Source organism: Grammomys surdaster, unplaced genomic scaffold, assembly GCF_004785775.1.
Source record: "Grammomys surdaster isolate TR1022 unplaced genomic scaffold, NIH_TR_1.0 127, whole genome shotgun sequence".
Lineage (NCBI taxonomy): Eukaryota > Metazoa > Chordata > Mammalia > Rodentia > Muridae > Grammomys > Grammomys surdaster.
Window position 1 is genome coordinate 2,000,982 of NW_021604585.1, and position 24,706 is coordinate 2,025,687.

At 42.8% G+C, this 24,706-nt stretch overlaps 1 protein-coding gene across 2 annotated transcripts in view; it reads right to left on the reverse strand.

The window, feature by feature from the left end:
* Rtn1 (reticulon 1) overlaps nucleotides 1–24,706 on the reverse strand; it is a 195,955-nt gene that overhangs the window by 148,385 nt on the left and 22,864 nt on the right. The window lies entirely within an intron of this gene.

A 24,706-nucleotide genomic window follows, 5' to 3' on the forward strand; every position in this document is an offset into this window, starting at 1 on the left:
ATTTACTCTCAGAGAATCGCACAGGCCCAGCAGGAAATAGCTAGCTATCTAAATGAAATCATGAAGACAGGATGTCTCCTCCTCTCCTGTGACTAAACACAGCTGGAGCTAGGACACCTGTAACCAGAGTCCCCAGAGCTGCTATTGTGACCAGCTCTCTGAATTGTCTGTTAAAGTGACAATGGAAGTCTCTCCTGTACAAGTTGGCCTACATGCCTTGAAGCTACTCTGAGGCGTGCTCAGTTGACTGCAGCCTTTCCCAGCTAGTAATCTGATCCACACGTAAAAAAGGATTCCAAAGTGTTAAGGACATTTTCATCCCTCAGGAAGGGAGCTAGCATCTCAGGGAATGATGGCCTACTTCCCTCAGAAGCCAGGTCTTCACAATCAAAGTGAAGAATTAGGGCAATGATACAGATAATTCAGGCCACCCAAATCCACATTGGCCTGGATTTATTCGAGTTAAGAAGCAGCGCTGGTTGCAGGGTCTGGTCCCTGTATAGTCCAGCAGGGCTGAGATACCCAGCACTTCCTAACTTGGGAACTCAGCATCATTTACAGCCTCAGATAAACTAAGCACTGTAAGAATTAACCCGACCTACTTACATCCTTTCTGCTTGGATTCATTACCCACTGCATCCTGTTCTGACTGGCTCAGTCCTTCCTGAGCTTCACTCCCTGTCACCTGAGAGAGCAAGGAGGGAGGAAGGAGGGGTTTTCACCTGTTACTTGTAGTAGATTCAGAAATCCAAGGCCCCGGCGTCTCGAGTGTCTGATTAAGGCTCTTACATTTAGAACTTATTTATTTGTATACTCTCGCCCAAACAATCCTAATGGCTCCGCAGCTGGTTTCCCCTAATGTTAACAGCTTGCCTTATGCCAAATTTTCTACAATTAGTGAATCAATATTGACACAAAGTTTGAACTTAAACCCAAAATTTTTCATGTTTCCTTTCAGTTCTGTGTTTGTGCGTGTGTGTGTGTGTGTGTGTGTGTGTGTGTGTGTGTGTGGTATATGTGCACACATACGTGTGTCTGTATATGGAGAGGCCTGAGATTGATGCTCAGTCTCTTCCTCAGTCACTTCCCATCTTTTTCTTTGAGACGGTCTTCCATTGAATTCAAGACATGGCTAAACTCCTTGGCCAGTGGACACCAGGGATGCCTCTCACACCTCTACAGTGCTGGGGATCCAGCTATTGGCTACTGGGGTTTTTCAGGGCATCTTTACTCTTAGGAGCTGCACAGTTTTGTGATGCCCCATCAGTATATTGCACAATGCCTGCTATTTTGTGCCTGTCTGGCGGTTTTTCTCGTGATTGCTCTGGGATTCCAGGTGTATTGAGATGGATCGGCACGGATGCAGTGTCATGCTTATCATACACATCATTCATGATACTGGTATGGGGTCTCTCTGGAGGGAAGATTTGCCAGATGCTTCCAATGCAGAGATGTGGACAGAAATTCATTAAGACCATGCTGACCGATCACAGTTCATATTTCTAGCTACTAATCTGTGTAAAATATAATTTAAGAACTAGTCCATTCGAGTAATAATTTTCAAAGGCAGTATAGAATCCTCACCTGTGTACTGACTCCTTGACTACCAGCAATTCAGTGGGAGCCTGGAAGACTCATCCTTATTCCACAGCATTTAAAGATGTCTGTTGTGACGCCATCAGAACTACTGTATTGAGCAGCTAAGAAGTTGAAAGCCAGCCCCCAGCCACACCGAGTAACAGATGGGCTTCCTTCTAGAAATGCAGTGAAGTACCATGGGTTTTGTTCAGTGTCATGGAAATACCAGGTGCTTTCAAACCCTTGATCACAAAGATAGGAGAACTCGGCAGGCTGACTAGCACATGACCACCAACTAAATTTTGCTGGTTACTGAGAAGCATTGAATTTGAAGACACTGAAGACACTGTGGCATCTGACTGAAGCTTCCTCACACAGTGATTTCTTTTCCAGTGGCTGCCACTAAGGCACAGTAAACAGGGAGAATGAGGGTATCAGAAAGGATCCCCTTACTTGGGAGTCTGGTTCAGGCATCTCAGAAGCCAAGAAGCAAAAATTCATGTGCAATGAAAAGCATGTGGCATAAAGGTCACCAACACAGAGATAATATTCCTTATGTACACCATATTTTATGCTAGCATGTCAACTGACACCCATTCCTGTCCCAGAATTTCTCCTGGGAATCTCAGACATGGCTGTTAACATTGTTCACAGTAAGAGATTACCCTCCCTCCTATATTCCTATGATTTATTGATTTACTTTATCAATTACAGTCCTGCTAGGCACCCTTCAGAAACAACCTGTCACCTCATTTGGATTTATCAGCAATCCTTTGAAGATACAGCTGGACGCTCTACCCTGATTCCAGTCATGGTAAAAATGAAGTATCACACTCTCAGAGGAGCCTAAGCACGTGCTTTCCTGGGTATCTTACTTTTTCCTGAGTGCTCGCTCTCACTCTCACTCTCATGCTCTCTCTCTCCTCTCTCTTCCCCTCTCTCTCTCTCTCTCTCCCTCCCCCTCCACCTTCCCTTTCTCTCTGCCCTACTGACTGAAATCTATATTTTAAATGCCTTTCAACAAATCCCAGCTCTGTTTCATGATGTCTCGTCCTGAAATTCTTTTCTGCAGTGAAGCCATGAATCCTGGGTTTTGAGTGGATTTCACACACTGCGGCAGGTAACACTGTGGACACACCAGCCCCAAGCAGATCACAGATCCAGAGCAATGGCTTCACACAGGGAGGCCACAGGAGTTATCTCCATGGGAGGATTTTCAAATACACTAAACACAATCTTGTCTTACAAACTCAGTGCTTCTCCCGAGTGTGGAACGTTCTTTAACAACCTGTTGATGTGGTTAAGTGTCATCCTTCAGGACTCTGTGCAGGGAGCTTTCTGCAGGAAGATCTCTCTAAATCACCTCTACTGTTGTCTCCTTCAGGTCACCTTCCCTTGGGACACTTGGACTGTCTTTTTTTACTGTACTCTTAGATCCACATCGAACCTTCAGAACCACCACACCGTTCGATTCTACACTGCATCCATTCCACAGTACATGTTAGCAGAGAATTTGGGTTTGTAGGAATAAACAAGTCAAAGCCTTTCCAGCCAGAGAGCGTGAGAGATCCTGGCTTTGTTTGTCTGGGTCCTCACCTCTGAACATCCCAATGGGCCTCAATATCAACATGGAGGCCCACCTGTTTCCCTCAAGGCCCTAAGGGGGAAATATTATGAACACTAACACTAAGCTAAAATCACTGGTGAGCTCACTAACCGTGAATGTAAGTCCATCTTTTCCTCCAAGGCTCACACAATCTCATAATCCCCCCAGTTGCTTGACAGAGGTTAGACCAAAGAATTAGTCTCAAAATTTTCTTTTATAAAAGTCTTCACTCATGGCTGATTACATTTCCTGGGCAGAAAACTCCTGGTTTTTACAGCTGAGGGAAGCACTGTGGTTTTCACAAAATTAGGTACTTTCCCAAATTAAATCAAAGAAGAGTCAGAAAGGAAACAGCACAGAACAGAGAAGAATGACTTTCATCTTGTCTATTGGATTCAGTGCTACTTGTGGGCTTCATAAAGTCGGGGCCAGAAATGTACACAATGGGCGATGTGGATTATAAACACAGATAATTACATATTTGGTTTAATAACACTGTAAAACATGGGCCGTAAAACTATATTTCTTTCTCTTCTCATTATTATGCGTCTTTCTTCTCAGTCTCAAGCAGAGGAGATATCAGTCTTGATCATAATCTAGGAGGGGAAAAGGGATTGATAGCAAATTGTAATAGATTTTTACATTTGATTTTTTGATGCTAATTTTTAAATGAGATTTCAGATTTGGCTGAGTCTCTAAAGGGCTGAAAACAGAATACAGAATAGTCCAAAATTCCAAAGGAAATGGTAAAAGAAAAAAGAAAACACAAAACAAGGCAAACAAACAAACAAACAAACAAACACCAGTTTTGCCATTCTATCCTTAATTCATTCGGTGTGATAGAGGGAGAGGTGTTCAGGCTGAAGAGGCTTCAACGGTGTAGGAAGGCAGTATGGCTTCCCAGCACACAGAGCGCCTTCTAGGGAGCTCGGGCAAGCCAGGTATAAATTCCAGCGCATGGCAGCGCGTGGGCCTTGTAAAATAGATTGTGGCTACAGAATGGAGAACTGAGGTTTTGGGAAGTAAGTACCTTCTGCTACACCCAAGGGAAAGACAACACACTGTCATCTTGGATCCATCCCTGAAGGTCTGAAAGTCACCCTAGAACTGCCTAGAGATTTCAGCAACTGTAAAGGAAGTGCAGATGACGAAGGGCCATAACACTTCCAGAAAGCTTTAAACCTCGGCCATACCACGGAAGCCAGAGCCTTTCACATCAGCTTGCCCTTAAGGAAACCACTGGGGTCTGTCCCTGTCTCACATCCCCTCCTTCATGCTGGAAAGGCACAAGCTGCCCTAGGCCATGACAGAACTGACTGAAAAGCAGCCTGGCCTCTTCCACTTCACTCTCACGAGGAGGAGCCTGGTGTGGCAGGGACATTTTGACCTTAGATAAGACTAGACAGAGTTAGACGACACAGGACATGTGAACCACAAGTGTCACTACATTAAAGGAGGAAGTTTTGTTTCCCTAGAGTGTAAGCAAATTGTAGGAGTCATTCATCCACAGGGGAGGAACCAGTCCAATGAGGAAGATGGGGGTGGGGTGGGATGACTGAGAAGTTAGAATAACTGACTGAGAAGTTAGACTAAAACCATTTCTGCTTGAACTCTGGGGGTATATTCTAAATAAAGTTAGATTTACTTGCAATACATCAAGTGATTTCATCACTAGGATGCTGGAATTTCTACACATTTTAGACCAGGGAGTCAGGTTCGGGTGGGAAAAAAATGTCTTAAAGTTTATGCTGCACCAAAGCACAAGCAATAATTACACAAATGAAAGGCTTGGTGGGATGTAGGGATCCACAGAAGCCTAATTAGTGAATCTGCTAATTGTCCTTCCTTGTAAGGATAAGCTTCCCATGTTTAGCATGAAAGCTTTGGAAGGTAGGAGAAGGGATAAGAGATGCTGTCTCAGGGCCTGATACAGTCTCTGCAAACTGGATCTCACCTCGGCTGTGGTTGCTTACCCTGGGACTGCCAACAGCCAGTCACAGATTGGAGAGGGGCTCATGGGGCCTTACCCTTTTCTTTCAGACTATTGATAACTGGTAGATTCTGGGGGAGTCATTGCTTTCAACTGTGTGCCAACAAGGTAGTATCCACATTTTGAAAGGATGCAGTTTTAAAAAAAATCATACTAAAAAAAAGTAGTCGCTGCTTGATTATTTTGAAGAGAAAGTTTCTGAAATAAGCACTTTAGATTTCTTCTCAAAGGATGTTTTAAAGATATTTCCAGCTGCTTTTAATCACTTGTCAATAAATATTTACATTGTCCCCACTTCATTGCTTGTGTTGGTTGTGACAGCAGGAAGAGAGTCTCCATGTGCTTCCTGCATTCTCCCAGATCTTCATAGGTAGTTATGTGGCCCCTTGCAAGAATATTCATATAGCAAACAGCCTTGAAAGAGGGCCTGGATCCTAGGCAGGAGGCAGGTTTGCTTCCCAGTTGTGATATGAAAATGTCTCTGTCTGGGGGAAAGTCTGGTGAGGTCCACTGGCAACTTATTAGAAGATGAGAGGTTTCCTAAGCTTTCTAGTTCCCTAGCTGTGATGCAAAACCACTGTGAGCACAGCATCCACCTGGGCTGTATGGTGCTCACCTCACTCAGCTGGAGCATAACAGGCACAGGGACCTGACAGGAAGAACGAGTTCATGCTGCCAGCTGTGCAGACCTCTGCCTCTGGCTCAGAAGTTACCTGCTTCCTGCCAGCCTGCAGATTAACAAGTGAGCTGGCAAGCAGGGCCGAATCTCGGACTCCACAATGTTTGCCATTCTTTTTCAAATAGTCGAAACAAACAAAAATACAAAAAGATGTGATATCTGAAGCAATAAAAAAAAATAGGCTTAGGGTATACAGGATCACTGTGCACTAAGGAGGGACACTTGAAAAAGGCTTCCAAATGAGGGTGGTATATAAATGGAAGGACACTCTAGCCTTTGAAGGAGCCAGCCAGGTGAGGAACGGGGCAAGTACACTCAGTTATGACAACAAAGAAATGCAGCATACGCAGGGAAGTGGATGAGTCACGGGCGGCATGAACCCGGATTGATCCCAAGCAGGGCTGAAACAACAGCTGGTGTCCAAAACCCTTATCTCACATCAGGAGCCTGGAGTTTAGTTGTAGTCCAGTGACCTCTAGAAAAAACACACAAGACAATCCACCACTGTGCTGGGGGAAGCCCCTTAGAATTACACAGCAAGGCTTTATTGAAAAATAATTTAACTTTATTAATGTCTGTTGTGTAAATTTGTGGGGAGATGACAACAAATGCCTACTCACCAAGACTGGGCACCAAGGGCAGGCTAGTATGATTCCTCCCAAGTCTAACCTGGTTGATGGGTGAGGTTATTGAGTTTACCTACAGAGTATGGGTAAGGCATCACCGACTGGATCGTGAAAAATCCCAAAGCAGCCACACCACCAAAAAGTCTCATCCCAGCAAACTGCATGGGAGGCGCCTCCCCTTCAGTTAACTTCCTACACTGTACTTCATCTTACCTTCTTCACACTCACTTCTAGATCAGGACTTGGGCAGAATTACAAAGAAGCTGGGGTCATCTGGGAAGTCAGTGCCTCAAGGGAGAAAAATGCCGCCATCACATTGGCCAGTAGGCACATCTGTGGGGCATTTTCTTGATTAATTATTGATATGGTAAGAACTGACCCAATGTGAGTAGTGCCACCCCTGGGCAGGTGGCTGTGGATTGTATAAAAAGGCAATCTGAACAAGTCATGGAGAGCAACCCACAAGCAGTGTTCCTCCATGGTCTCTGTTTCAATTCCTGCTTCCTGATCCCCACCTGGAACTCCTGCTGTAGCTTGAGCCATGACCTGGAAGTGTAAGCCAAATAAACCCTCTTTGCCCTACATTGCTTTTGGTTATGGTGTTTCCACAGCAGCAGAAAGCAAACTTAGACAGTTGTGCTGGGATCTGGGTATGATCCAGCTCTGTGTATGTTTCCTCATGCACACAGGATGCCTGCTGCATCTCAAACATCTTCTCCACAAAGCATACACATTACATAGAAGGTTGCAAAGGGGCCCTGGCACTCAGCATCCAGACAGTAAGATCCAAGGAGATCAGTAAGACTCACACTGCACATATATCAAAGACAGACTCCCAGAGTGGGCATTAAGAGTTTATCGTGAAATAAGCAGAAAGCCTGAACTAGGTAGCTAAGTGTGGCCAGTGTCCTGGGGTCCCCTTGTGTCATTGAATACAGTTCTACAGCTAGTACAAGAGGTTCTGAAGTCAGAACCTTCCTTCCTCTACAGGAAGCTAACAAAGAGGAAAAGCTAAACAAACAGAGCTCTTAGAGCCCCACTGGCTCTCAAATGGTTTCAACCCATTTATTCATTCTTGCAAACGCCACTGTGTCTGGTCATCTGTGGCTTTAACAAGCCAGTGTGCTGCCGACTCCACACTATCCATTGGGTAAACCCTGATTAGGAAAGCTGAAAATTAATCTCTGAATGATCTCATTCATCCACAAGAGTAAAGCAACCGGAATGGTTTTAGGCTACTACAGGCAATCCAAACAAAGAAGGAGAACGTTCACAGCTCAGAAGGACCGCCACGTTCTCTCTGGAGTAATTTCACTCAGATAAGGAGAAGTTGGCCCTGTTTGTGTTCCGCCCGATTTTCTCAGACATAGTATTTCAGGACTTTTGCTCTGTGATTATAAGAATCAGCTACTTTGTGAAAATAGCAAAGCTAGACTCTAAGATTATGTATTGCTCACAGCAGTGTGTAAGTGTGTTCGAGCTATTTTATATTGCTCAAGACTCTGTCTTGTGCATTATTCATGGACTCCAAGCAGGGCCTGTAATAAATCACTGCTGAGATGCAATCTCTTGGAAGGAGACAGTTCTTATTTACTCTAAAAAGCCATTTATTCCTAGAGCTTTCTCTTTAAGGCCACTGCCCCGGGTACTGGTGACCCTCTGTGTTTATCCTCTATCCTTCTACAAATGGCACTAAGGATGGCTTGGTTCTTCAATTTCAAACACAAGGAACATTTCCTCCTTTGGATTTCAGACTTGGGTGGTGGAAGTCCTGGGAGGTCTAGCGTTTTCTGAAGCTGAGGAGTCAGAGTTGAGTCTCCCGCTGGCTGCAGGGGATCCTGCCTCTGTCACTTGCTTGGGCAGGTCCTGCTGGCACTCACCTGGATGCTGTAGTCCTGGCAACACACTCTCTCCTTGACAATATTCTTAGATGAGAGTTTGTTTGCACTGTCTTCACCTCCTCAACTGCTCCCTGCCCATCCACCAACGGCAGGCACATCTGCAGATGGTCTCCATGGAAACCTGCCTTCTATGTGGCCTAGAAGATGCACAGAGCTGGCCCGTGGAAGGCTCCTTCCTCCTACTGCTCTTGCAGCCTTTCTCTCATCCCCCACAGCGTTCACGCTGCTCCATTTCCCACTCTAGCCCTCCCTCCCTCCCTGGAGTCTCTTCTTTCTTCATTCTTCCTACATTCTCCAACCCCTGAAGAAGACCTAGGTCTGAAACGCCACTGTTGTTAGTGGTACCTCCTGTCCCTACCACTGTGACACTCACTCAGGAGCATGTGCACCTTCCCTCGGTAATTCACGCTCCATTTAGGGTGTTCTACAGCCTAATATACAGAGGCAGTCTCTCCTTGACATCCTACTGTCAGGGATTCTTGTCTGTCTTCTGGCTTATGATTTGTTCTCATTCTTTATGCCCAAGTCTAGAGAAAAGGGTATGTAAACACCCACACAAACACACTCAGACGATTCATCACTGCCGATATGGACCTTTTGTTATAATGAACAAAATAACCATTTTCTGGGAAGCCCCTGTCTGCTCCTGCCACCCCACTAGCACTTTGCCCAGTTCTCTGTTGCCATAGATCTGAGCTGGTGGTAGTACAGCGTGTCTGTCTGCCTCTCCAAATTCCAGGGAGCTCCCTGGAGACGAGAAAGGGAGGAATCAGGCTTTCTACTCTATCTCCAGCAACGTCTGTGGTGACATGCATAGAGACCTTAATATTTATTTCTTATGGAAATCTTGAGATAGAGGGTTTCAATCCAAGAAAGCGGGCTGTAATTAATATCAACATAGAACTCAGATGGTGGGCATAGGATCAAAGTACAAAACACCCAGCAGCCCAAGGCCTTGCTTTGTATATATGTGTTTAAATGCAGCTAATGGCCTGAGGAAGAGTCCATGGTAAATTGAAGAGAACATGGCAAGGCATCTTAAGAAATATGTCTGCTTCGAAAGCAGTAGTCAAATATGGATCTCAGGCACTAACATAAACACACCCACTTATTCAAGACATTGCCACTAAGTGCCTACATGTGAAGGCGGTGAGCACTCAAGTAGGAGAGTGGTGGTCCCTGGTCTCATAGGGCCTCTTATACTTGAATAATGAACGAAGGCATTAACTGTAGTGAGGAGAGAGGGGAGTTGCTATGACTGCCAACTGCAGTGAGCTCTGTGGAGGATGGCAGGGTGGCATGAGGATGTCTGCAGGAGGAGACAGCCAACACGATGCTTGACGGGGACATGCATTGCTAGTGGGCGAGTCACAGGGAGGAGCATGGAGCAACATATCTGTTAGCTTGGGTTTTGGTTTGGTTTGGTTGGTTTGTTCTGATAGGGTCGTGCTATATGTCCCAGGCTGACCTCAAATGTGATTTCCTCCTACTTAGCCTCCTGAATGCTGGCATTACAGATATATGTCATTTCACCCAGCTGGTCTGGCTTTCTACAAAAAGGCACCAAGTAACCCTAGGTTCAACTCCAATGTGTGTCAAGACAGCCCTGTATTGCAGAAATGCAACAAAGTGGATCATAAAGAAGATAACTTCCATATTTGTTTGCAAAACCACTGTCAAGGAGGCTGCTTGCTAAATGTGCCAGAATGCCTTTCAGTGCGTCCTTTTCAACGGAAACCAGTGAATACACTAAAATTTACCTAACTGAGTTCTCTCCTGACTTATTTGCCTTGAAGAACAATTCTGAAGGGCAGGCATAGCATCTCTGTGACCCTGGAACATCCTGGTTTCCCAATCCTCTGCTTACCGGGTCAACAGTGTACCCATTGCCCGGGGTGTTGCCAGCTTTACTGTCTGCTGTATTTTTGTTAGCTAAAAAGACATACAGTGGTGCCTAATTCTTGATTGTTGTAATATTTAACTCTTTGGGGAAGCTGGTTTAATGTGTTTTCTTCTTTGTGTCACCTTGAACAGGTTAGTTACCTCCTCTGAAATAAGAGCTCTTCATATACCACGGTGGAGAAAAGTTGCACACCCTGTTTCTACAGTGTTGCACACCCTGTTTCTACAGTGTTGCGCAAATAAAAGAATGTTCTCAGAATGCTAAACCTGGATATAGTAAACATCCTGCAGACGGGAAAACGGCATCTGTTAATCCGCTCTCAAGTTAATGCTCCTTATAGTGTAAGCCCTTATATGTAAGTTGTGGTTTATCATAGAATCTACGTGTACATGTAGAACCTAGAAAAGCTGGACTCAGAAGCTGGGCACTGAGCCTGGTGACCAGGACAGGAGGATAGGGGAGAAGTTGATGATAGAGACAAACCTTCAGCTATAATAAAAATGTTTTAGAAATTTAATATAGTATAATATATGTTAAAGTATATGCTCTTTATTAACTAGAACACATTTGATATAACATATATTATATTGATATACTATAGTGACTGTGGTTAATAATAATACATTATACACTTGAAATTTTCTGAGCATCTAAATCTTAAGTATTCTTGATACACTAAAATTAAATAAATGCACGTGGCAGCTCTGCAAGCGGTGGATCTGCTCACTGACCTGACCGTGTGATTATTCAGCCATATACCATTGTGTCACAAATTTTAAATATACTCAATTGTATCTGCCAATTATACTACAATAAACCTGAGAAAATAAAACATACTACTAAAAATAAGCTATTATTGTCAAAAGGCATGAACGTTCTGATTTTGTTGATGAGATTTGTTCCATAAAAGTTGACAAAATTCTTCCAAAATTCTTCCTACATGTGGAACCCTAAGCATAAACCATGTCCTATGTCTGATCACTTCTTTTGACCTTGCAGAGAGGACTGGGGAGCCCTCCCTCTCTGTTCTCTTGTAATGCTCAGGCCACATGATTGGACTTTGACTCTCTTAGTCAGAGCCTAAAGAGTATACTGTTCTCTGTATACTGGGAAACTGTTTAACCCTTGGTGTGCTGGTTAGTTTCATATCAACTTGATACAAGCTAGAGTCACTAGAGATGAGCCTCAATTGGAAAAAAAAATGCCTCAATAAGATCAGGCTATAGGCAGGCCTGTAGAGCATTTAATTAATTAGTGATTAATGTGAGATTGCCCAGCCCATTTTGGTGGGTCATTCCTGTGGTCCTGTATTCTATAATAAAGCAGACTGAGAAAGCCGTGGTAAACAAGAGAGCAAGCAACATTCCTCCATGGCCTCTGCATCAGATCCTGCTTCCAGGTTCCTACCCTGTTCGAGTGCCTATTCTGACTTCCTTTGATGATCAACAGTGATGTGGAAGTGTAAGCCAAATAGACCCTTTCCTCTCCCACGCTGCTTCAGTCTTGGTGTTTTGTCAAAGCAATAGTAACCCTAACTGAGATACTTAACATTCTGCAGAGGTCCCTGCAGTGAGACGGAAATAATACCATCGGCCATGCTTAGTTCAAACATCTGTAGTCAAGATCAGATGCAAGAAATATGCCAATTTCTCTCTAAACTATTTTATGTTTTACTATTATCAATATTATTGTGTGTGTGTGTGTGTGTGTGTGTGTCTGTCTGTCTGTCTGTCTGTCTGTCTCTGCAGGCACACACTTGCAACAGTACATACAGAAGAAGTCAGAGAACAACTTTCCAAGAGTTGTTCTTCCCTTCCCTCCATGGGCTCTAGGCATCAAGCTCAGTCTGAAAGGCTGACAAGGCAAGCACCTTTACTGCCACCTCAAATGCTCGTCCTATTTCTTGACTCCAGGTTGAACCAACCAAAAATCCAGAAAAGGATGCTTCTCAAGAGATACACAGAGACTCCTGGTTCAGAAAGCAGATGGCACACTACAAGTTTGTCCAAATGCATGGCCTAAATCCTAATCCTTGGCTTCCTGAAGCTTGGCAGTCTGCCCTTCTTCCAGAAAACTCTTTGACCTGCTGAGCACAGTTACACCGCTAGCTCCTCATATCTGCTCTCAGGCTTGCTCTAGCTCTTTCCTCCGCCTCATGGTGTCTCAGTCTTGGCATCATTAGCACTTGGAGCAGGTAGTTCTTCATTCTTAAGGGGCCTCATGTGTATCACAGGATGTTTGGACTCGCCTTGCAGATGTTTTAGCACCTGGGTGGTATCAATCAAAACTGTTTCTAGACATTATTAAATGTTCCCTGTGGGACAAAGTCCCCCCAAGTCCGCATCTGGGAACTTTGGCTAGCTCTTAAATCTGACTTCTGAGATATTTGGGACTATGGTGTTTGCTTAGAGTCCTAATACAGTGAGTGTGACGGTTTAAAGCTGGAGTGTGTTAGACAATAATACTCTCACTCCCAGCAGGCTGCTGGAAAACAACAAATATTCAAATGTGTCTCTTGATTTCTTTTTCAAGACAGGGTTTCTCTACATAGCCCTGGCTATCCCGAAACCCACACTGTAGACCAAGCTGGCATCAAACTCTACCTGCCTGTGCCTCCTGAGTTCTGGGATTAAAGGTATGAACTATGAACACCCATTTCCTGATATTTTTTTTAAAAAATGTAATTTTAAAAATGTGTATGAGTATCTGCCTGCATATCTGTATATGTGCAAGAGAGATCACTGGACCCTCTGGAACTGTTGTTACAGTTGTGCTAGGAAATGAACTTGGCTGTTCTGCAAGAGCAGCAAGTGTTCTGAGCCACTGAGCCATCTCTCTGAGCCCTTCTTCTGGGATTTTAGAATTTTGGCAGTCAGCAGGTAAGCTATCTTCTATGGGGCTAATATGAAAAGACGTGACAGTGCCAAGCCCAGGCTCCTGCTCTCCAAGGCAGCAGCAGACAACTGAGTCCACACAACCCCAGTGGACTGTGTTACTAGTGCCCATACTGTAACACTAAATTGAGTGTTTGCTTGCCACAGAACCACATCTTAGTCTGTTTTAGAGAAGATGAAAAAGAGACTTGTGTTAGTGGCAGATCTAAAGTCACTGGGCTTTTTACACACTAAACTCAGACTAGGCACCTGTAACCTTGTCACAGGTCACACATTCCAGACCAGCCAAAAAAGAAAACCTAGCAGTCTACAGTTATGATCCCCAGGAACCTAGTTCACGTTTCTTGCCTTAGCATTGTCTCCTGTTTGTACTTCCTTCCAAGTTTGTGATACTAAATGTACCACAGAATACCTACATTTCCTCAACAGATAACTTTAAAAAAAAAAAAAGAACACTTTATGAGGAAGCAGGAAACAAGAATCACAGGACCAAAGAAAGACATCAACCAGAACAGGAAGTGGGTGGGTGAGTGGGTGGGGAGGATAAATAGGGTCGAGAGGGTGAGGAGAGAGAGAGGAAGAGAGAGAAGTTAATTGAAGTGGGAATCTGTGATTTCATTGGAAACTTAATTGTGTCATGTGATGTTTTTCTGGAAGCTAGCGAAAGGGCATGTGATGTTTTGCTGAAGCAGATGCTTGAGAGAACACTTGATGTTTGGAAAGATTACAAGTACAACCCAACAGATAGTGGATGACACTATAGCATTGGTTCGCCTTGTTGGTCTTAGTTGGGCTTCTCCTTGCTGGTCTTTGCTGACAGTACTCTAGCATGGGTTTGCCTTGCTGGTCTTCATTGGACTTCACTTACTACGCTGGTCTTCACTGATGACACTACTGCATTGGTTTGCCTTGCTTTCTTTGTTGATCCTTGCTTGTCATGATTTCATAGAGAGAGGAGCACCAAAGCACATCTGCTGGGGCTCCAGACTTGCGCTGATTTCTTCTGACTCAGGCCTCTGATGATGATTCATGCTTGGTGTTTTGCTAGTGGACTGGACTGTAGGCAATAAAGATTGGAATCATCCCCCAAAGAACTACTTCTAACCAAGTCCACATCCCCCTTGTTCTATGAGCATTTTCCTCCCCTATCTTTGGTTGGTGGGCTAGAAGGGAGGTTGAAGCTTTTATAAACCCTTATTAAAGCAGGTTTTGAAAAACATAAGCCTTCAGTTATTGAGCACAAACCCAGCTGTTCATTGGCTTGGCTCTCAGCATGGCCCAATGAAGAGCACTGGGGTGCTGGCTCCACCCCCACGTAAGCTCTAGTAAGCTCTGTACTTGCTGTATGTATCGGTCTCATCCTGTGCAAAAGTGAGAGCTATAACAGAACTTCCCTGGTAATACTGCTGTGTGGGTCAATGACACGGGGAATAAAAGTCCTCGGTACAGGAGAGTTCTTTAGAACTCACAGTAACACTGCCCTTATATCTGATCACACACAGCTGTTTCCCCTCCCGACCATATTTCCAATCCCAATCTGGCTACAACCATCCTTTTAGGCATCTGGCTGGAGGTCCTAAACTTCCCTACTGTGTTTCTGTGACTAGAATGTGCGAAAAACTGTCTACAGGGACAACCTCCCTGGTTTATCTCTGCCCCATCCTATACCCAAACTTGTATTCAATAAATGTTTTTGAGCCAGAAATTCAAAATTCCAAGATGAATAAATAACGGTGCTCACTCCCAATCAGTACCCAAGTTTCACCCAGACAGTGGTTACTGGGTGCCCATTCTATGCCAGGCTATATTCCAGGCACCAGGGGTATCATGGGAGAAGGACAGGCTCCTGTTTTCATGATAATTATATCCTGGTAGTAAAAGAAATAAGTACATGTAACTACAATGCAAAAACACCAATGATAAGTACAAAGAAAATAAAATGGGGCTGGCCAATAGGAAGGGAGAGAAGGGAACAGCGGTGTGACATCTGGAGTGGGCAGTTAAAGAGAGCCTGTCTGAGGAGGAGGTATTTAAGCTTGTCTGAGGATGAGAAGACATGCCCAGACAGATGAATCTGTTACTAACTGCTGTCTGGGTGCACACCATTCACTGTACATGCCTTCTTTGCATCATGGGGCATGACAACTGTTCTTGGCTGTCAAATGACTATGTCTGGAATTAACTAACACCCAAGCAGCTGGGCACACCTGTGAGGGATTTCTATTTTGAATGAAATGATTTGAAGTGGGAAGACCCACTTTTAACCCTGACCTTTTGGGGAAGGAAGATACGCCTTTAGCCTCAGCCACACCTTCTGCTGGCAGCCTATACAAAGGACATGGAAGAAGGGGGCTGCTCTCCTTTTTGTCTGCTTGCTCTTTCTCTCGCTGGCAAGTCCATTCCTTTGCTGGCATTAGAGACTGTGTGGGATCCTGGTGTGTACTGATGACCAGCTAAGACATTTAGCCTACTGGATTCTTGGACCTGTTGTTGATAGAAAGCCTTGTTGGACTAGCTAGACCACAGCCTGTAAGCCATTCTTTAAAAAAAAATCCCCGTTATATTATGTGTGTGTTTGTGTGTGTGTGTAATGTGTATCATACATACATACATACATACATACATACATACATACATGCATACACATACACACACATTAATTCAAAAAGTTCTGTTCCTCTGGAGAGCCATGACTAATACACTCTGCTTTATCTGCTCACTGGACTTGCCCTCCCGTTGGCTGCCATAGCAACCTGGGTAGACCATTTATTTTGCCCACCCAGCCACTCATCGGCCCACACTCAGCATGCAGCCAGTCCTAGCAACCAGTCATGGAAACCTCATTAGAAAACAATAGGCTGCCGGAGTCTTTGCAGCATCCAAGGACTGTGGAGCTATAAATGAAAATCAATCAGGCAGCCCTGCTCTGGGAGAAACCGTCAGGTGTTGCCTATCCCTCAGACAACAGCTTACCCTTCTCCGGGCCTTTCCCGATTTGCTTTCAACAAAAGGCAAGGGGCAGCTAACGAGAGTCACCCATCATAGTCCTCATGGTGCCTTCTCCCCGTCTAGTCAAGCAAGCTACCCTGTCTAACATATCTACCCTTGGGGCACATCATTTGATTTCAAATATGTCTGTGAGATGCTCGGGCAGAGGCTGCAGCCTCTCTGGGCTTTGTTTCTGCTCATACTGTATCTAATTTAAGTTCTTCTGTGCAAGAGAAACCGGATATGTGTGAGTGCTGTGAGCCACATGGGCCCAAAATAAGTTGCCGCTGTTTACCTCCTAGGAAATGAGTTTGAGAGGCTCGCTTACTTTAGCTCACCTAGCTTGACAAATGCCAGCTAGAGTCTTAAATAGAGATTCAGAATCTCTTCTCTTCTCTCTCCATGAAGAATCTGCGTATCTTTAAAATAGCTTCCTGAAGGCATTCAAGTATTTGTCTTTAGTCTCTACCCTCAAAGGAGAGCTGGGGAATTAAATAAAGATGCCCATGCTTACCCCAAAATTTAATCATCCCTTCAGTGTTCAAGTGCTGAGTTAAGTATCCATTATTAGAAAGGATGGAGGAAAGACACAGAGACTGACCACAGTACCTGGGCAGAAGTGGGGAAATGTGTTCAGACTACTCTGCCTCTCCCAGAGTACTGTGCTCACCTCTAAGCTGGTAAAGCCCACCTTAGAAGGACTGTAGCAGACACTGGCAAGACCATGGAGGACAAAGCCAGAGGCCTGGAAAAACCCAAGAGCAAGAACTGGAGTTCTGTGAGCTGGAAGGAACGGTATAAAATGTTTGCATCAGCCCCATGGGAAGGAATAGAGAACAGCCTTCAAGCCAGATGCTGGTGTCCAGTGACTTTCCAGCTCTTTCTCAAGCAACAGCTCACTGTTGATGGAGCTACACAAAGGTCTCCATTGTAAACCATCTAGCCAGCTTCTCATTGCTAGGTCACAGTGGGAAATGCCCTAGAACATAAAGGTGTCTGTCTGTGACACTGCAATAGGGACAGGGGTGTGTTATGGTTTTGGAATGAATGTACTGACTCTAGACACAGTGCCCTTGGTAGATTTTCTTAGGACACAGAACATCTATGCTTCTAAGTGGCAAAGAGGGAAGCAGGTGGTGTGAGGTACAGTGTGGTATTTTATGCCGATCGAATAAAACTCTATGACAAGTGTTATCAGATGACTCCGCTTCTGTCAATTGTCTTATCATCCTGCCTCCCAAGCCTTCGTTGACCCCAGGAATTTCACAGCTCAGCACTGAAGCAGCTGGATAAAGAGGAACTTCCAGATGTGTGGTCCCCAAGTGCATGCTCATTGTGTAGTTTTCCAGATATGTAATCCCCTATCACATGCTCATTGTGTAGTTTTCCCATCTAAGAGGCCGGCAACCACATAGCTAGCTAATGCTTGTTCTTTCAGCAAATAGTTTGGAGTGTCTTCTAAAGCCATGTGTGGGGGGAGAGGTGGAGATCACTAACCTCTCCTGATGAGCATGAAATCTGGCAGAGGGAAAATAAATATGCACATGAACAAGTACAGTAGAGGACACACTGTTCTATTTGCCAAGAGGAGCGGGCAATTAAAAAATGAAGGCAGTTTGTAAGTTTCATGTCTCTATAATTAAAATTAAAAAATAAAATAAAACCTCTTATTAGCCAAAATCAAATAGTTAACGTGAAGATACCTCAAATTTCAGAGACTTCAAGATTTTTAAACTTTCTACCCATGGAGGGAAATATTGGACAAGTATATACAAGATTGTAGTTATTTTTGCAGTGTCTTATAAATTGGGAGTTACAAATTTATTACATTACAAAGTACAGGAGGTAGATCAATGACAGAGGACAGGTAGCTACTGTAACATGAAAAGGCTAGGGAATAGGCTGGCAGACAGAAGAGGAGGGACCAAATACACTGCATTTCTTGCTCATGTTCCTTGTTCAGATGGGATAGTTGAAGAACCTTGTCCTACCTCACACAGGAAGTCCCACATCGGGGCTTCAACAAAGCAAAGGGGCACGTGCTGAAGTACCTTCTTCCACTGTGAAATTCTCCCTCATATTTCATTAACCAATTCTAAATTATATACCACATCCTCGTTTTCAGGGGCTGGGCACATTCCCAGAACAAAGCCAGAAATTCCTAATGGCTATTTTTGCCCAAAAACACATTCACAACTAGTAGTGTTTGAAATTTTTGCCAAGGAAAATAATTCCAGGTACCTTAAAATAGCTTCACCTTGTTGAATTTTCTTGTGATACCAGTATAGATTCCGAAAAGATGTTACCTAGAGCACAGCTACACAGCACAGTGAGCTGCAGGCCTTGCCTCCTTCATCAGCTCTCTGCCCACTCACAGCTCAGAGCTGTTACAATGCTTTCAAATGCTACATGCAGGATCAGCGTGAATAAAGCTGAGCGAAAAGCAATCCCGGGCTACATCCGACATGAGTCTGAACCTTAAAGCGGCCAATGCTCTTTAGTGCCAACACAGAAGATGTTCAGATGTTCTGTGCTGATTCTTCAAGTGCATGCTGCAAGAGCATCCTCTGAGCAAGCCACAGGGGAAACAACCTGCAGCATCGCTCACAGTGTCTGCAACATTAGCATCCTTTCATAATATGCAGGAAGCTTGGGGAGTTTTCCATCCTAGGTTGCAATAGAGGAAGATGATAAATTGATAAATGAGCGAGGACCGAGGACCCGGGAGAAGGTGAATAAATCAGGACAGCTGCATGGAGAAGAAGCCATGCTCAAGTGGCAGGTACCTGAGAACCAATCCTCGCCCTGCCTCCTGGAATCGTTGCCCCTCCCAACTCTCCATTGTTCTGTCTTCAACAGCAAAGAAGGACACTAGATTATATCTGCCCTTCTTTCTAATTAAAAGTCCTATTATGATTACTTGTTGAATAACAGTTCTATCCCCAGATAGCAACATATAGCCTTCAGCAAGAAGAACTTAGCATCACCATGTCTTATGAAAATACTTACAATTAATAAATGAGTTTACATCTATAACATACAGACATAAGGCACATGGTAAAGCCTAACTAGTTATTGTCAATTAATTTTGTTATTACTGATGTCAATTATATTAGGAAACAAAGAAGCAGGCTCACAATTCTTGGACCTGAATCCTATAGCAGTTCACTAAAAACTACAAGCATGTTTTAGATCATGCTTGTACCTTTTAGTTTCCCAACACGTCTAAATGTAAAGATAAATGTTATAGGCACCCATTACAAATCAAAAGCACAATTATTTAACTTCTACTCTGCTAGCTTTTAGGGATCAAAAAACACTCCTTTGCCTACATTTGAAAGAAGGTATAACACCTAGCTTGTCTGGGCTTCAGGGTGCCCACATGTTTGCTTAAAAATTGTTCCAGGTATTTCTGAACAGGTGTTTTGGGATCCTATAGACCAAAAATAAAACATATGATCATCTCTAATGTAGATGGCTCTTCTAATCAATTGATGATTTGAATAAAACCAAAAAAGCCAACTGATCCCTCAGAGAAGAAAGAATTCCTCTTGTCCAACTTCTTTGGTCTGAGTTGTTAGATTTTTTTTTCCTGCTTGTAGACTTCAAATTAAATAGAAGTTCTTCTGAGTCTCTAGCCTGCTAGGCTTCAGACAGGAGTCAAACCATAGGCTCTCCTAGGTCTTCAGCTGGATTTCTTTGAAAATCTTGGGACTTATTGGGATTCAACACTCTGAAGCAAATACCCCCTTCTTCCTGGCCCCTCTTCCTATATACATAAAGTGTGTGTGTGTGTGTGTGTGTGTGTGTGTGTGTGTGTGTGTGTGTGTGAGAGAGAGAGAGAGAGAGAGAGAGAGAGAGAGAGAGAGAGAGAGAGACTGTGCATGTTATTTATAAATTCTCAGTCCATAAATGGTCATTGATTCCACATTCTCCCTTTTCTCCTTTCCTTAGACTGCCAGATATTAGAGAAAACATGATGTAGAACATCTTTATAATTTATAAAACATCTTTAAAATTTTTGTCCTCAGCATGTTTGTGTAAGAGAATGTGGCAAGGGGCTTTGAACGAAAATAAATGAAAAGAACACATCTAGATAACTGTCCAACCAAAGTTTGAACAAACACTTCCTGCAACCTAAAGAAATGGATCACTGATCTGAACATAGCTCATATTTACCTGAGAATGACATAGTTACATTTATTATTATTCATATTCAAAACACTAATAAGAATAGAAAGAATGAAAAACAATATAATAAATGGCTGTCTCCTGGTGACCAATCAAAGTACTGATGAAAAAAAACAAACAAAAATTCAATTACAGGAAAATAGTAAGCAACACTTAGAGGCTAATGCTGTGATTTATATACTAATATTAAAGAATATGTATCTTTCATTTAGTACATAATATGAAAACTTTCCTTTAGTCAGGTCTTAGGTAAGGAAAATCAGAGATCCAGACATGATATTACTAATCTCTTTGAAACACTTTGAAAGTCTTAAAATTAAGCAGCAATTCAGAATTTCCCCTTAACAAGAAACTCCTTTCATTGTGAAGAACCTGGTTGGAGAACTGAACTGTCAGATTTCAAAGCATACAAAGCTACAGTTATCGGACATACAGCCTTAGCCTGAAGACATCCAGGCAGACTCATGGGTCAGAGTAGACTCTATAAAGGACTCCCACATGGGCAGGTAACTGGTTTTCAACAAAGGTTATTTGGGTGAGAAAATACAGTCTTTTCATCAAACTGTGCTGAGAAGTGGGTATCAACTAGCATGAAAGAGAAAGCAATGAGTTTCTACCCAATGTTTCACATATAGCAGGGTTAACTGGAAATGGATTGCAGATACATGTGCAAAATCAGAATCCATAAAATTTATGGAAGGAAAAAAAGAGAAACTCTTGATGGTTTGGGTTACTCAAAGATTTTGTAAGATACAGCATCCAAAAACAATCTACAAAGGATGAATGATAAATTAGACTGAATTTTAAAAGGAAAATGATTGCTCTTTAAAAGACAATGGAGACATGAGCCACAGCCTGGAAAAATGAGTCTACTTCAGGACAAATACATGGCTTAATCAAGGAGATTACGTAAAGTTCTCAAAGCTCAGTGATAGAAACACAGAAGGCCTGATCATGACAGAAGTCACAGATTCGAGCACATACTTCATGAAGAGAAGCCTCTGACTGACTGACGCATAAGCACAGAGACACATCAACACCATGAGCCCTTCAGGAAATCCAAGCTAAATCCACAGTGGGGTAGAGAGTGCTTGCCTAGTATGCAAATGGCTCTGGGTTTGATCCCAGCACTGAGAAATAAACAGTGAAACAAAACAAGGCTCTTTAATGAGATGTTATAATGGCTAGAGCTATAAAGACTGACAGCAGAAAAACTCTCATGGTTTGGAGGAATTATACTCCCATGTATAGGTAGGAATGTAAAATATTAGCATTGCTTCAGAAAATGGGCACTTTTCTTAAAAAGCTAAGTAGGCAACGATGCCATGATCCAGCTATTCTATTCTCAAGTGTGAATCCAAGAAAACAAATGCATGAAGTGTATGTGCATAGCACTGTCACACGAATGGATAAGTGTGGGGTGTTATGGCCACACAATGGAGTATCCTTTACTAAGAAACAGGAGTGAAATGCTGGTATACAACAACAACACAAATGGATATCAAGGTAATAATACCAAGTAGAAGAAGCTGGACAAAAAAAGAAAAAAAGAAAAAAACGCATATTCTATGACTCCATTTATCTAAAAATTGAAGAAATAGAAATTAATGAATAGTGACAGAAGAAACAGAAATAGGAACAGGAAGGATTAAAGAAGTTGTGGAGGTGATGGAAATGTCTGTCCTTTAACTATAGCAGTGGCCTAGACATTCTACACAGAGGTCAAAAGCTACTGTGTGGCAAATATGTGTACTCTGTTGCATGCTAATTATGCCTTAATGAAACTATTCTTTAAAATAATCATTTCATTGATTTATTCAATAAACGTTTATTGAACATATCCTCCATCTAGGCACTGGTTTGGGCTCTGGGATGGAACAATGACCAAGTCAGACAAAGTTCCATCTGTAGTTTCCTCAAGATAAAAAATGCTGAATCCATTTTGATGTATAAAGCTACCTGCTTAAAACCAGAACAAAACAATCAGAAGTGACAGTGTCAAAAACAGCTCTGTATCTATTGAAGAGTCCATAGAGCAAGAGAAAAAAGGAAGTTCCATAGGGAACACCTGATACATGAAGGTAACCAAGTTCAGTGCTACTGAGCCCCCACTTCCTCCCAGGCCCCACAAACCAGAGGCTTTAAAACTATAATTCCCAGAACAACCCACCACACATGTGCTAAAGAGACACGTAAAGACACTGAGATAAGACGGAAGCTGGTAGCCCCAGAGTTTCCAAATATACCAAAAACTATCCTGCCTGAGCAGAGTGGAGTATAAGAATACAACCATTTGGATATCTGGTCTATCAGGCTACCTTGCTGCATGGGACAGAGCAAGCAATTTTCCATCTTCTAAGAGTTTTTTGTTGTTGTTTGTTTTAATGTTGGGGTAGTGGTATTTATTACATGGGTTATGTACATGGGTTTATATGTGGTGACCAAAGGTCTACATTGGGCATCTTCCTAAATCTCTTTAAGGTTTTTATTGGTAGGGGTGGAGTTGAGAGAGGGTTAATTGGGTTTCTTGAGACTGGATCTTACTATGTAGCCCTGGCACTCATTACATAGACCAGCTAGACTACCTAGCTTTGATTCCCCAGGAGCCACAGGAGAGAACCAGCTCCTGTAGGTTGCCTTCTGACCCTGACATGCACCATGTGTCACATACATACCCAACCATGCGTGCACACAAATAAGCATATTAAAATGTATATTTAAAAAATGAGCACGTAAGAATGGCCAAGTTATGCTAAATAAAGGAGAAATGATGCCACTTGGTAATAATTATGTCATCAAACTACAATAATTAGAACAGAGTGGGCAGACTAAGAAACAGACTGATGTACCAACAGAAAGTTTCATATAAAGACAGCAATTCAGATCAGATGATGAACTTCTAGAAAATGGTGCTGAGGTGATGTTTCAACTTGGAAACAAACATGGCCTTCTACAACCATTAACCAAAACAGGTAAAACTTGCAAATGACCAGATGTGAGAAAAGAAGAGAAAATGTCAAAAGAAACTGAAAAAAATCACGAGTTGTTTTATAAACTCAAGGTGAAGGCACCATTTTGAAGCAAAGGATGAAACAGAAAGGAAACTGATAATAGATCTAAGCCTGCAGCAATATACCACGTGTCAACACAATTACAAACAGCAAAAAGCAAACTGAAGAACACTGATACATGTGTGTAAAAAAATTGATATCTTAAACTTTAAAAACAATAATTTTAAAATAGAAAATGTATAAAGAGCTTCCACTGAGAAATATAATCCAAGAGAAATCCAAATCAACAATGGGAAGAAAGAATCCACAAGTAGATCCAAACACAGCAAACTAGGTTTAGACAAGATCAGTCAGGTGGAGGTGGCATGGCCTAGGACAAGAACCCACTAATCTAATAATAGAATCCATGCTGGTTTGTTTTTAAGAGATAAATACTTTAGGAAATGTATCAAACCAAAGGAAAATGCTTTCTCCTGATTACTATCAAGATCAAATTCCTCATCATAAATCAAACAGAAAGATTAAAAATGAGCATTTTGGATTATCAAGTGAATTCACTTGAATGTATACTCTTTTTCCTTTACGTGCTTTCTTCTTTCCTATGTTTTTATGTGTGTCTGTGTCTCTGTGTGTATGTGTGTATGTGTGTATGTATATGTGTGTGTGTGTCTGTGTATGTCTGTGTGTCTGTGTATCTATGTGCCAGAGGTCTACTTGAGAGTCTTTCTTCATTGTTCTCAATCTTATTTCTTAGGACAGTCCCCAAACGTGGAGCTCATTGGCTCAGGGTGGACAGCCAGCCAGTTCCGGTGAGCCCCTTGTCTGTACTTCCTCATTGCTGGGACTACACAAGTGCTGCCATACCTGGCTTTTCACATGGCTACTGAAGATCTGAACTCAGATCCCCATGCTATGTGACAGGCATTTACTGACTGAACCACCTGCTCAGACTGTTTTTTTGTTTTCTAACAGATATGTGCAGATATGTTTATGCTAGAAATCAAAGTTTTGTGCATCCCACTACTTCAACAATACCTTATAGGTACAGAAATTTATTATACCACTGTACAAAACACACGTGAGCCTACCGTCAGCATCAATTATTATTAATGTGTTCTTTATTGTTTAATCAGCTATTTCAAAGTAATGCCCACAGCTCAGAGTAAAGAAAAGATCGCTAATCCTCCCCTGGCCCAAATCTCATTCTCTTGAACAGGAGGCCAACTGGCTTTTGCCCTTTAGCACCCACTAAGCCACTTGCTCAATGTTGGTTATATAAACGCAAAAAAAAGAGAAGAAGAAGAAGAAGAAGAAGAAGAAGAAGAAGAAGAAGAAGAAG